Raw genomic sequence first — 14295 nt, forward strand, 5'->3', positions numbered from 1 at the left:
TGGTCTGAATATGTCTGAATGTGGGCAATGTAGTATGCGCAGCCTCGTTCTCTCAGTCACTCTGGACAACATCACGTATGCCAGGCCAGGGGCAAACACTCCTCGGAATATGAGCAGCGCTTTGTTGGATATGGTTGCGCCTTGGGATTTGTCCCCCGTGATAGCGTATGCTAGGGTCAGTGGAAATGTGGACTTGTGGAACCATTTTCCATTTATTGCCTTTCGTTGATGCTTCGAGCGTCTCAATGTGAGCACGGCCGCCGTTGTGTCCACGACGACAGTGATACCGTTGATTTCCCCCCTGCTAGTTGCATTGATGCTCTTGATTTTGCACATTGCTCCATTTGCGGCACCTATTGCGAGGTCGATGTTTTCCGTTATCATTGCCTTTGCCCCCACGCAAATTTTTCCTATCTCGTTGAAGCTTTTGTCCTCTAACCATTCTTTGAGAGCTGGTTCGCTCGCGGCGTTACTGTGTATTTGAACATGCACAATCGTCTCGAGAGTGTTGAATTTCTCCACAAGCTCATCGTTGAAGGTAGCGACATCGACTCTGTGTGTGCAAATGATGGTTGTTTCGGCATCGATGAAGTGGCATGCACCTTCCTTGTCGACAATGCACTGCCCCAAACAGTCGGAAATCTCGTCAGTTGTGGGCGTCCTGAGTCTTATGGTATGCAAGAATGCCAGGAACGGCATGTCTCGTGCATGTCGCACCGAGAATTGCATGTGGTACATTTTCGCTGCACGCCAGTGCGCGGAGGACGTGATGTGGCACGGCTCGCAGAGATCCTCGCGATGTTTGCAGATTGGTGGTAATTGCGCCAGGTCACCAAAAATTATCAGCATTTTGTGTCTGAATGGCTCATGCAATGTGCCATTAGTGACATTGACGATTTGTCTTACCACGAGATCGAAAGTCATCCTTGTTAGCATGGACATCTCGTCAATGATGATCGCGTTGGCTTCCTTGATTGCGAGGTGTCGCTCATCCGTCTCATGGATGTTCAGTGGGTACTGACTGCTGCGCACCGGGATCTTGAATTGGTAGTGTACAGTGGTTGCAATCCCGCTCAGCCGCGTCGCAGCCGCCCCTGTTGATGCACAGAGTATTGCCGTTTTGTTTTGCGCTACCAGATGCGAAACATAGTACCGTATCAAGAAGCTTGTGCCGCTACCTGGTGTTCCACAGACAACGTGCAGCCCCGAGCTTGTTGAAGCCAGGCTTTCGAAGACTCTTTGTTGTTCTACTGTCAATGCGGCATTGGCGACGGTGCGAAACTCGGCCATTTTTTGCAACATCCTCGCGCGTGTTGGCCCTTCGACGGTTTGATGGTCGATGTTAGGCGCTTCCATCGGGTAGTCTCGGATGATCGCAACCTTTTGCAATATCATATTCATCAACTGGTCTGTGTGGTCAGTCGCTAGCAAGTTCCTTTGCGTGTATTCGGTCACATACATCTCGAGGTCCTCGTTGCTCAATATGAGGCCGCGCATTTGGCATTCGACAAAGTAGGATCCAGCTATGTTGGCAGGTGATATGAGCTCCGTTTCATTCCTGAAGCTGAGTTTTCGCAAGAGCACGTTGTAGAAGTACCCCTCTGGTTGATGCTCGGGGGGGTCACTATGTATAAACCCTCTATACCACGTGCGTTCAAGGCATATTTCTAAAATCCTTTATCTGTAAATTTTTCATTAATAAGATGTACCCCTTTTCTATACAAATCTGTAAATTTTTTCCAAAACTATTTTAAATAGTCCCTTATGTATATATATTTCTGTAAATTTTAGAAATAAAAAATATCCTTCTGTTGAACTCACGTGATAGGGTTACATATGATGAGTGACCCCCCCGAGGGTTGATGTCCAGGGTGGTAGTCAGTGAATCTGACTACTCGCTCACATTTTGCGATCCTATTGCCGAAGAGGTCAAGACCGACCGTTCCACGTTGCGTTTCCTTGGGCTTTCGTATCACATATTGCCTATGGTAATCGTAGAACGTGCTGTCCTCGATGACGCTTGGTCTCCCGTAGTATATGTCGACCGGGTGCAGGGTGACGTTGTTGTTACGCGAGACGATGCGTTGTCTTAGAGATGGTGGCGAGGAGTCGACATAGTGAACGGTCTCGCTCGTTGTGATTATTGGTATCTGCATGCAGTTTAGCGCGGCCTCTGTTGGAGAGGTTGGTTTTGATAGGAGGCTCGCAGCGATGAGTTTCAGCTTTACTTCGTCGAGATGTTGCAACCCCAAACGTGAGGCGTCTTCTGAACGGATGTTCAGTTTGCCCATTGGTTCAGATTTCATCGCGTACTTGAGGAGGTAGTGAGAGATTGAAGAGTTTGTCACCCGCTGTATGTTCATGTGCGCACCCCACAACAGTAACGGAAGGGTGGTAAGGGACGACGTTTCGGTGCTCATGTCCCGGCCGGTAATACAACCAACGTTGCGTCAGAGGGTCGAGGATGGGTTCATATTCTGGCTGTGTTGCGAAAGGGAAGCCGTGCTTGCAACTGTGGTGTGACGGTCCGACGTAGCATGCTTTCCTGCATACGTGCAATTGCTTCCTGAGAACTAGTTCTCACAGCCTTGTGTTTCGAGGATCCAGGGCCTCGTCCCTGGGGACGTAAGCTGCAATCTCATTTGCAATTCGTTGACGGTCATCATGGTGGACCCACAATATGACATGGGCGTGTAGGGAGCCCCTGTTTTGTATCTCATAACGAACGACATGGTGTTGTATTCGGCCAAGCAGACCGTCGGATGAAAGCAAATGCTTGTGCATGAACATGTGGAAGCGTGCGTGAAAAAGTGCCACGCATTCAACAGGACAGTCCTTCCATGTGAATTGCGCATTATAATGCGTTGCGATGCTCTCGATCACATTAATTTCTTGCCACCGTGTATCGGTGACCTCGTCTGCAATGAATGTCAGAAAGAAATCTGGGAGGCCCCAAGCATCGACCATCGTTATGAGGTCCTTCAGTTGCCGTCGATGCCACGATGGGGACCCCGGCATTGTTGATGGCATGCTGTAGCGAAGCACGTGTCTCATTGCGTCTTCATCGGTCGTGGCAGGGTTGGCTTTCCTATATTGGTCGATGTCTCGTTGCAAGCATGTAGAGTTGCTTGAATTGGCAATCATCACTGCCTGTTTTAACTGGAACATGATCAACAGGTACGGCTTGTAGAGCGTGTAGATAGAGAATAAGGTGCATATTCTCATTTTCACATAGTTGCTGAACTGTATGCAGCCATCATAGTAGCCCCGTCCGAAAGGGAACAGGAATGGGAACACTGCTGACTCCATGGTTATGTCAACGCACGCACTGCCAGCTGCTGCTACTCCGTCGACGTGGAATGAAGCGACCCTCTCTGAAAGCATTTCTGTACCCCGTAGCTGTATGGAGGCAAACTCATGCTTGTCCCTTGCATCAAAGGCACGACAGTTCGCAGGGTCCACCATGTTTTGCAAAAGCAGGAGCTCAGGCTGAGATTCCGCTATTGACATTAACTCGAAGGGAGCTGTCTCATCGTGTAGTTCCAAGATACCTGCAATGGTTTGAGGACTCAAGATGCACATACCCATCTTGATGTCCGCACGCTCTGCTAAAGAATTGTACTTGCGCAATATTGGATTGTTCTCGATGTTGTATGCGAGCACACCTGATAGCTCGTTCGTCACGATTTCTTGAGCCGAGCTTAGTGGGACGTTTAGCCAAGATATCAGAGGATTGTCTAGAAGTGACCTTCGATCGAGTGTGCCACGAGCAATCGCATTTGCAGTCGTGGTAACTGAAATGGATACATCTATGATGCTTAGCAGTTGCGTGTGGAGGTGGTTTGTTTTAAGCAACTGCCGAGAGTACTGTGGCATCAACCGCACAATGTATTTGCTCCGCTGGGCATCTCGTGTGCAGCTTTGGCATTTCCAGTAAGTCACTTGCATGCCCATATTCTCGCAGGCATCCAAAAGTATCATGTTTCCGAGTGCGGCGTTGTGGCTTGAGATCCCTATGCCTTGCGAAGAAACGATCCTTTGGTTTGCAGACAGTAGCGTGGTTATGCCACAGACACCGCAGATTTGAAGGCTAGAGAAAATAGCTGCGCAATTACTAACCCATTGCTTGTATCTATCTGCGATGGTCAACCACGATGACGTAGCTGGCCTTGAGGACATCTTTCTTGATGTTATATCAAGTTGAATAGCTCGACCTCTGGCTGCTCTGAGCGTTGACGAATGGTCATGTTTGAAGGAGTTTCCGGTGGTCATTTCTACATCGTGACATGAATCGATGTCTTATGTTCGGGTTTAAACACCTACATGAATTAATAATAAAAAACATCCGAAACTTTGCTATAATTTCACTCACGTGGTTTTGTCTAAACGCAACAGGAAAACCAAAATGGACTGAACATCTATCTTTACAAGGTGAAAGAATTGATAAAATAACTTGAATCAAGCAAATACATTTTGTTGTGCATACCTTTAGGAGAAGACACTCGTTTGGAGGCTGCAAACATCTCGAAAACAGAAGTGTTGCAGACATGATTAGTATGTTGGTCGAACCAAGCAAATGTAATGTTCCCTTGTGGAAACAGAATGTGCGAAGAAGTGTGCGTGCTGAAGATGAGGAGTAAAAAAAAAAAAACCATACGTAATGTATGGTGGAGAGCTGGCACATGTCTCTCCAAAAATTATATATCATAGGGGAACGTGCCATCCCCCCGTTTCGAATAGTCACCTCCAGTGTTGGAGGTGTAGCGCATTAATGCGGACCAGAGCAACAGACGGTGCAGAAACATTTCAGAATTGAAATGACAGTACATTCTACTTACGTGGAGTGTCCTTTGTGACGTCCACAGCTCGACGAGAAGTCGCCTATTTCTTTGCTAGAATGTTGGAATCTGAAAAACAAATATGATTAGTCAATATGCATTCCTCGTGTTTTGCATGTTTGGATATGTTGGTTAGCATATGTGCAATTTCCTAAAAATGATAAATTCTAGCACAACAGCTACACACAATCCAACACGTCAGACATCGTCCGTGTGCTGATATCTATCTCTCAGAGGCTCAGTTCCTAGATCAACGTGGGCAGCCTTTCCGTTGTCAAGCATGTGTGCATTGCCTTCTAGTGTAGTGGTGAAAGAGAATTTTAAAGCCAGTTGGGCTATTAAAAGTGAATTTTGTACGATGATTTCCATTGAAACAAACAACTTAATGTCGACATGAGAGGTGACACGGGGTCTGTTAGGACCCGATCCTCAGCACAGAGCCATCGTTAAGTTCATAGGAGTCCTGTGTACTGAAGGAAGCAATGACATCTCTATAATCAGAATCTTCAGGACAGGGTCCTCCCACCGTATTAGCGGTAATCTATCGAAAGGCTAAGAGCCACCATTGTTTTAATAGAAGATTCATATGACAAAACATAAGCATATGCAAAGCTAAGCAGTTCTGTAGAGGGTCGAGTCTTCGTTGCACCTTTAATAGCAAGGCAGTGAACAATTGGGACAGAGATTATCCGACAATTTTTTTGGACCCTTACATGCTGTAATTGTTCCAGTCGGGGGAGCTACTCTCGTCTCTCCCCTCCCCTTTTTGTTATCCGTCGAAGCTCTTCTTTCCCATGAGCATAAAAGCACACAACAAAGTTCGCGAGACGAAGGAGTCGATTCAGCAGGAGGTTATGACGGGGAAGATTCAGTCGATAGAAAAGTTTCTGCAGAGTCCAATATTCGTTCTGAGTCTCTATATCCTAAGGAATCAGACGTTTCGATGGTATTGCCTTCAGTAGTACTCCTCGATGATCAATCTGCGTCACATGTCTTCTACAGCGTGCCTTCCCCCCTTCCCATTAGCGCTCCCGTCTTCCCCCCTTCTTCCCGCTCGCCCTTCGTCTCCCTTCAACATCCGCGGCGTCCTACTACTACCCCCTTGACGGCCCTTCATCCACCACAAAATTCAAGGTGAGCAGGACTTCACCGATTCGAATATCTCTACGTCGCGACCCTCTGGAGTACGGGAGCTCAAGACGCCTTGGTGGCTTGAGCCTGAGAACTTGTTGTAATTACCGAGCGAAGTATAGTCGCCAGCAACCTATTCGATCATGGCAAGCTTGTGGGACGATGATCGCGCTTTGCTGGAGGCCTTCGTGGGGTCGCAGTATGAAAATACCCTGTGGCTTGAATCAGAACAATCCATACCTGTTGCCGGCACTGGTGCCATCGAAGATAGCCTTCCCCAACGGCTTCAAGCCATTGTGGACAATTCTCCACAGAGCTGGACTTATGCCATCTTCTGGCAGCTCACGTACTCGAACAATGGAGAGCAGGTTCTGGGTTGGGGAGATGGGTACTTCAATCCCAAAGAGGTCGAGCAAAGCGATCGTGCAAGGCAGATGGCAGCGAGCGAAGTGGATCAGCAGCGGAGGAGAATTCTGCGAGATCTTCAATCTCTAGTTGGCGGGGATGACTCCACAACGGCAGGACTGGATCTGGAAGCCGATGTGACGGACACGGAGTGGTTCTACTTGGTGTCGATGATCTACTCGTGCCCCCTTGGTACAGGAACACTTGGGCTGGCAGAGAGCCGACTACTTACCAGCAAACTTGCTTGCACTATACCTACACGGGCTGGCAGAGTTGACGGAAACGGGAAGAAGCAACAAACCATGCACAGAATCATTCAAACTATAGCAAAAAATCAATTACCTCTACAGAGAGATATTCTGATCGATAGGAGAGGCGGTACTCGTATTTATGTATGTTTCACCTATATTTAAAGGTGCAGTTGGCTTTTTACTTGGCTTTCAAAGCTTGGCTTTTTACGCAGATGGCTTTTCAAAAGCTTTCAAAGCAAAGCTTTTGGGCTTTCAGAATTTAAATCTAAGGGTGTATATTGTGCCATGTGGAAGCACAGGATTTCAGAATTTGAAAAAACGTTCTAGTGCTGGCCAAGTAAAAACTCCCTTAAACTTTTCTTAATATACCTACCCCTAACTTAATCCTTCCTAACGCTCATTCAGACAAACTTAACCACAACTTTTCCTATCATAACTGCACTCCCCCCAACGATCGACCGTGTCGTTACTTCTTCACCCACCGCTTGTTTTGAACCCCTACTAATATGTGCTAAAAGCTAACGTAAAAACACTGCCCTTGCATGTGGTCGAACTGTGTCTTACAAAAATTTTGTTTCGTCTCTTACAAATACTCGCTTGCTACTGCAACCACTTGTTGTGTTGATAGAGCTCTTGTTTTGAGTGGCGACTATTCCGCGTTGATCGGCATCCAGCTTCATCGCCTTGCTATCTTTGATGTTGTTCCTTCCGCTATCCTCATGCTTCACCATCCTCCCTAGCTTCCATCGGCACCCTTTCCGTAGCTGCCCGTCATTTTCTTACGGTCTCAGTTCTTTGGGTCTTTCCATCCTTTCTTGCGTTGGCTGGTAAGCAGCCGAACCTTCGTCACTGTTGCTATAAAGTGTTTCCGTCCTTCTGATGCGCCTTTTGATTTTTCCCAGCTCGACACTGTTGCCTTTAAGTTGATGTGGCTCCCTTGGCCACCTTGCTCCATCTGGTCATTCCCCTGCCTAGCACACGACTCGCACCTCCTTAATTCAGCTTTTCATTCTTTCTTCGCTTGACGCTTCCTTCCTTCAAGTTTCATCACCACCTCATGAGCGTGCTTTATCTTTTCTGCAGTTTTGTGAGTGCGACGTGACTGCATGCTTCTCTTTGATTTTCTGGCTAGCTGCGCGCCCTTTCATGTGTCTCTTTGCATCGTTCGCTGCAACTTTTTGTGACTGATATGAGTATATTTGTTCACCTTTACACTTCAATCACAAAGCTAATTATTTGACACGACATTTGAAACTAGTTTCTTCCGTCAGTTATGGCACCTCTGTCTTGCCACTACAACTGTAGTTCCTTTGCTAGGCTGCGTTGCATGCCTCTTTGAGCAACTCGTTATTGCATATATATATATATATATATTTATTTATGGAGTCTCAGGCTTCAAGGCTTGTATTTAAATAACCTTATTGCTTATTTATGGTTTTTTAAGCTCTTTGGAGCAAATCTGCTGCTCAACCTCAACAATCAACATGGAAACATACGGGTCATCGGGAGCAAGACTTAGAGAGGCCCTTAAGGATTTCCTGATACCTGTTACAAGGGTCATCAAACTGGCTGCTCACTTGTGATCTGATGCGAGCACAGGAAGCATACGAGGAGAGATACTTCTTGTTAAATCTATAAGGGACATCGAAGGACCTACCAACTTTAAGTGGTAGGCAAAAACTCCAGATGACAGGCAAGTGATTATAAACAACAAGTATTATTTAGATATTCTCCCTTCAAGGGAGGTAGCATCCACCAACCATCCTCTATAGTGTACAATCTAACCAATCTCCCAGCTCTGAATCTCCCCCTTTCTGGTGTTGTTCCATGACAAACCATCCAATGCAATCGGATCCAACTCCAAATTGTCGATCAAACCAAGTTGTAGTCATGGCTCTTCTCATCCTTCTAATTTTGGAAGGATGGGAGTTGTCCTCCTCCCCCTCCGTGAAATTCTAGTCTCTATCCATCAAGCTACAGTCGCCTGTGGCGAGCGTAACTAAGATAGACCAACATTTCAATCGATCCCCTGCATCATTTGGCATATATGAGAACATTAACCCATTGCCAGAAAATGACCATCCTTATGGCGAAACAACTCTTGAGACCCCTCTTTCCCCTGCGTAGGGCAGTTACTAAACACAGTAAATTTACCAAGGCATTGGGTGAAAAACCAAATTGGGTCATTCTCTCCACACTTCAACTCTTGCAAAAGAAGAACATTAGCTTTTACCATGCCAAGGGTTGGGATGCATCCCTTTTGTTTTACCTGATTGCAGCACCCTTGAAGATTCCAAGAAAGAACCTTAACACCCTTCAAATCACCTCTTCGAAACCTACACCGATCTATCGGTTTGATAGCACTCGATAAGCATCCCTAAAAAAAAAAAGAAGCAATTCTCATTCCCTTGCCCCATGCTCCTTGCAGCATCCTTGGGCCTTTTCAACATCTCTCTCAAAAATGTAAGTCTCGTATTTAGTGCTAGCCTTCGTCATGGCTAAGTCTACCCTTCACCTCTGGAGTGCCGACAGAAACTCAGTACGAAGACTTTGTATAAATGGATGCTCAAGTATGTGTGGGTGTGTGGATTTGTATGTGTGAGAGCATATTTTTATACTATGGTCTACACCCGCTGTTGGGCGCTGATGACGTCAGTGGGGATGTCATAGTAGCTAGTATGAGAGCATATTTTTATACTATGGTCTACACCCAGTGTTGGGCGTTGATGATGTCAGTGGGGATGTCATAGTAGCTATTCCCTGCTATGCATGATGGAGTTTATGGTTTTCAACCTTGTGAGTGATTAGTATGAGATTGAAACTGAGATTCATCTAGGTCTATCCTTGGGCCTTTTCAACATCTCTCTCAAGAATGTAAGTTTTGTATTTTGGTTGTTACTTCCAAGCACTTTGTTCTCCGACTCTTTCTCCTCCAACATCCTTTTGCGGCAGTGATTCTCCTTAGGCATCTCTTCCTCGAGCAACTCTAAGCATCTATCGGGTCGAACGGCTTGCCCATCCTTTTGCACGTCTTATTTCTTGAGTACATACACCTCCTCTCCTTATCTCCCATAGGCTCTGGTAAATTGTTCTTGCCATTCGATGTAGACAACAAATCATCTTGGGTAATCTTTAATACCACATAGGTAGGATGGATGGTTATCATGCAACACCTTCGACTTGCCCTTCAGCCCCACAATCCTCCAGATCGATCCCTCTGTTTTGCCCGAGGGATTCCTCTCCTTACTTGGCATCTCGCTACGTGACTTTCCCCCAAGGGAAAAGCTCCAAACCTAACTTGCTGTGCAATAGTATTTCCATTAGACAGTTCAATCTCAATGTAGTCCAAAGTATCCTAGCTCCCATCCCATAGGATCCAGGCCCTCCTAAGGTTTGACTGGGATTTCGAGGGTGGGGGTAAAACAAGCACTCTTCTCAAAGACGGCGCAATATGTTCCATTGTGTCCCCCAAAATCACAGGGAGGTTCAGAAGATCTCTAGGGTTTGAACTCAGCGAGCCTTTGCATGAGCATTGTGCTCCCTCCTCCCTCGTCGAGTCAACGTGGTGCTGCTTGGGTCATGCGCCTGAGACCGACGGATCTAGAAGGGGAACAAGATGTGTGCATTGAAATGTCAGAAGAGAAGGTGATTACTCCGGAAGGCAACGTTGAAGAGGGCATAAGCAAGATGGCTTGGGTGAGGTTTCTGACTTAAAAAGATACAGAATTGGCTGGTGACCCCCCCCCTTCCCTACGCTGGCCAAAAGGCTTGGGAGTGCATTCTTTGAGCTTCACGACGAGCTGGCTACACAGTTGTTGCATGCCAAGGTTGATAGGAGAGCTAGGAAAGTGGCCAAGAAACCTTGGTTCAAAGTTGGCAGGATGCATATGGGGGCCTTTGTAGGATTGGGTTGGCTGATGTCAAGCTAGAGCTTACACGTTTCGCCAAAGGCGGGTTGTACCTTTTTTTACCGGGAAGGATTCAATTGATGGTGGAGTTGGAGGAAATGATCTGCCAAGTTTCTTGGAAAAGGTCCAGTTGGCTTTTAAGTAGCTCAGGGATATGTTTGCAGGTGCAACAATGTTGGTGTTTCCATGGAACCCCTCTTTTAGTAACATATGACATCCTAATCAATTTTATCACATAGTAAAAGCAAACCTTGGTCTTGTTAGTTGTAAAAAGGGAAGGGGGTTGTGGGACTTAACATTAACTTTGCTTTTACTAATTGATAAAATTGATTGAGTAGAATGGGAAAGAATCCATTCTATGGAAATACCCTCATTTGTAGATTCTCAAAGGGAATATGCAATTATATTGGATTCTTTCCATAGAGTGGAAAGAATCCACTCTATGGAAATACCATCACTTGCATAATTACATTCAATGGAAGTACCCTTACTTGCATATTCTCAAAGGGCACTAAAGGGTTAGACATGTGAGGTGACACTTAAAGGATTGAATTTAACGTGTGATAAGAGAAGGGTGCTCCCATTGGCATTTGCTCAAAGGATAGGGCAATGGAAGGGGCTTTTTTTTCAACACTCACTCACTCACCCATGGTCCACTATGAGGGCAATGGAAGGGGCTTTTTTTTCAACACTCACTCACCCATGGTCCACTATGAGGGGCAAATTTGCCCAGGGCCTATACTGGTAGCAGGATTTGAACATAGTCAGCCAACTCCAATAGGCAGACACCCTACTACTTGAGCTGTCGCTATAATAGAAGGGTTTATCAAATATCTTTATCTTTTTCCATGGTAACCTTGAACCTAGAAGGCATGGTTACATTATTTCAGCCAGAGAGAGAGAGAGAGAGAGAGAGAGAGAGAGAGAGAGAGAGAGAGGTGCAATCATTGTGTGATCTTTTAAAAATGAAAGATATGGACAAGAAACTAACTTGGAAGAGTTTGAAAGGAACATTGATTTTGAAAAGAAAAGAGTGAGTTTGAAAAGAAAAGAGAAGTTAGAAAAGAGTGGCAAAATGGCAAAATATGCAAAGAAAGCTGTAACAGGTAGAGATTAGATCCCAAAATCTACCTATTAGTAAACATACAGTATCTTCATGAATGCATTTAGAGCTTTCGAAAGAGAACACATCAACTCAAGATTGAGTGCAATAGAGATGATCAATTGAAGTGAATAATTACATATTTCTTATATTGCAAATGCTTCTATAACAACAACATATAAAGTAGGAATAGAACTAGGCAAAACAAAGTCCGATCAACAACACCATATCCGCATTCGGAATACTACGTGACACATCCGTGAGTCGAACAACTAACTAACTACATATGGTAGTTGCTTGCTAACTTGCAGATGCGCCTCATCAGTGGCTACACAACCAACTCCCATTAAGGTTTTTCCATACATCCTATATCATTGTTAAAGATAAATAGTTCTTAAATATGTTTAGGCTACACTCGCCCACACTGGTGCACCCGATGGAGCAATCAGTTTTGGCACACTGGTGCACCCGATGGAACAATCAGTTTTGTGCCACAAAATTATTGAGACTCAAATCCACTCATTTATCCACTGTAGTGGATCCAGTACAATGGTCTACTGATATTGAACTAGTTGGAATTAATTCATGAGCCACATCATAATCTTCATGTTGAACTCCCACAAACTGCTCTTCATACTGATCTTCTACTTGATCTTCAAACTGTTCTTGTTCATCCTGTGCCTATTTCTTTGAATCAATAGTGGTCATATCCTCCTCTTTCTTTTGTGTTTCATTGAATAGATCCTCCAAATGGTGGTTGAACATCAGTGTATCTAAGTTTCCACCAATCAAATCATTAACCACTTTAAAAGCTTGAAGTATTTCTTCTGGTCGTACCAACTCCTCTTGAAAGTCTTTCTTCATCTTGACCCGACTGCTACTTTGATTGCTTGGTCCGAGTGCTATATCTTCACGTACCTGCACAGACAAAAGCTTAGAAAAAATTTATGCAGAATTAGTACCCTGAAGTGTTGATGAGGTCGCCTGGGACTGTTGCTAAAACTGCAATAGTTGCTTCAATTTTTGAATTTGCTTCTCGTGTTATCCTTTAAGATATTTGTTGTATATTTCTCAAAAGCAAAAGATTCATAAGATCTTTGAGCCCAAATAAACAACCTCTCCTTTAAATTATCCCACACGCCTTGAGATATAACTACCAACTCATTTTTAAGATTATCCATAGCATCCGGTGGCACAAATACCCCATCCAACTCTGTCTCTTCTGAAATGTCTTTTAGCTGCTGCTGCTCTAAATTTTGCAATGCATCCAGTCTTGTTTGCAACCATAAGTTATTGGTTTGCAACTCTGTATTGCGTTTAGACACTTCCTCCAAAACAGTAAAAAACTGATCTTGCATCTCCTTTAGCCATTTAGTAACAATAGGAAGACATGCTTGCTATTTTTCTATTTGTTGCATGAGCTTCTGTTGGTCACTTTCCTTCTGCACTTTATACACCTGAATTTTTTTTGTAACTGTGCCAAGTCTTGTTTAATCTTTTGCATCTCAGTGCTTTCCTGGACGTGTTGCAACAATTTACGATTTTCTTCCTGTAGATCAAAAATATCAGTAGCAGCCTGATGTTGGGCTGCCTGCATCTAATTTCCAAAACTTTGTACAATCTCAACTACATGGTTGAATTGCGTAAATGAAATACCAGACACTAAATTCTTATGGACGAGTGGTGTATCCATTGCATCCACACCCTCCATGCCTAGGTCCTGAAACATGGCTAGTCTTTTCTTTAAATCCATCATAGCTCCCTTTCGTACCAAAATTTTTGAATTCATAACAAGTTGATCTTTATGTAGCAGCTTCTCCTTGCTCACAATAGGTGTATTCCATAAAGCTAAAGAGAATGATTTACCAGTCACCATCTCTACTGACTACTGTTGATAAGTGTATTTGGCTTGCACCAAATCATCAATTGTATTATTGATAATCTCATCTGCATCACCAAACAACCGCTTGACCTCCTTACGAGATAGAGTTTTCCCCTTTTTAGGAGTAACATGATTGAATAAGACTGTGACATAAGGAGCGATTCTCAAGAATTGATTCGGAGTGAGAACTTGCTTCCTGGAAATTTCCTGCAGTAGCTTTGTGCACAATAGTGTAGCCCATGACACCTTCTCCCCTTGCTTCGCTATCACCAAATAAGTGTAATTTTCCTTTGCCATATAGTCATTGCAAACCAACAGAACCACTCGCTCCATGAACCAAGCTAACTGTTGTTTCTTGATAGGATCCCATACCTTGCTAATCATATAGGAATTCTTAGATGAGTAAGGATTCCCAAACTCTGCCATCATCACCTCATCCAAATACTTATCTAGTTGAATCTCTTCCTCATAGTAAGGCAGACGAAAAACTGTAGCTATCAACTCTGGTGTGATTCTAACTCCCAAAGCAATCTCTCCCGCCATGCACTGTAATGTCTGGAATTGACTCAAAACTTTGGAATTACCCCACCACAGCTCCACGGTAAGCATGCAAAGTCATACAACTTGATCTTCTTCAACCACGCTTTGTTCATCGTCAAATTGAGAAATACCTTGGATTGCTGAAAAACCGGTGGACTCTCAAGTATCTACTGCTTCTTCGACATTTGCTTCTTCGGTGGTTCATCCGACTCCATTTCTGAATCTTCTGAAACATCTA

The sequence above is a fragment of the Dipteris shenzhenensis genome, chromosome 11, assembly GCF_047967505.1.
Source record: "Dipteris shenzhenensis isolate YYH24624 ecotype China chromosome 11, Dip_SZ_1.0, whole genome shotgun sequence".
In the NCBI taxonomy this organism is placed as follows: Eukaryota; Viridiplantae; Streptophyta; class Polypodiopsida; order Gleicheniales; family Dipteridaceae; genus Dipteris; species Dipteris shenzhenensis.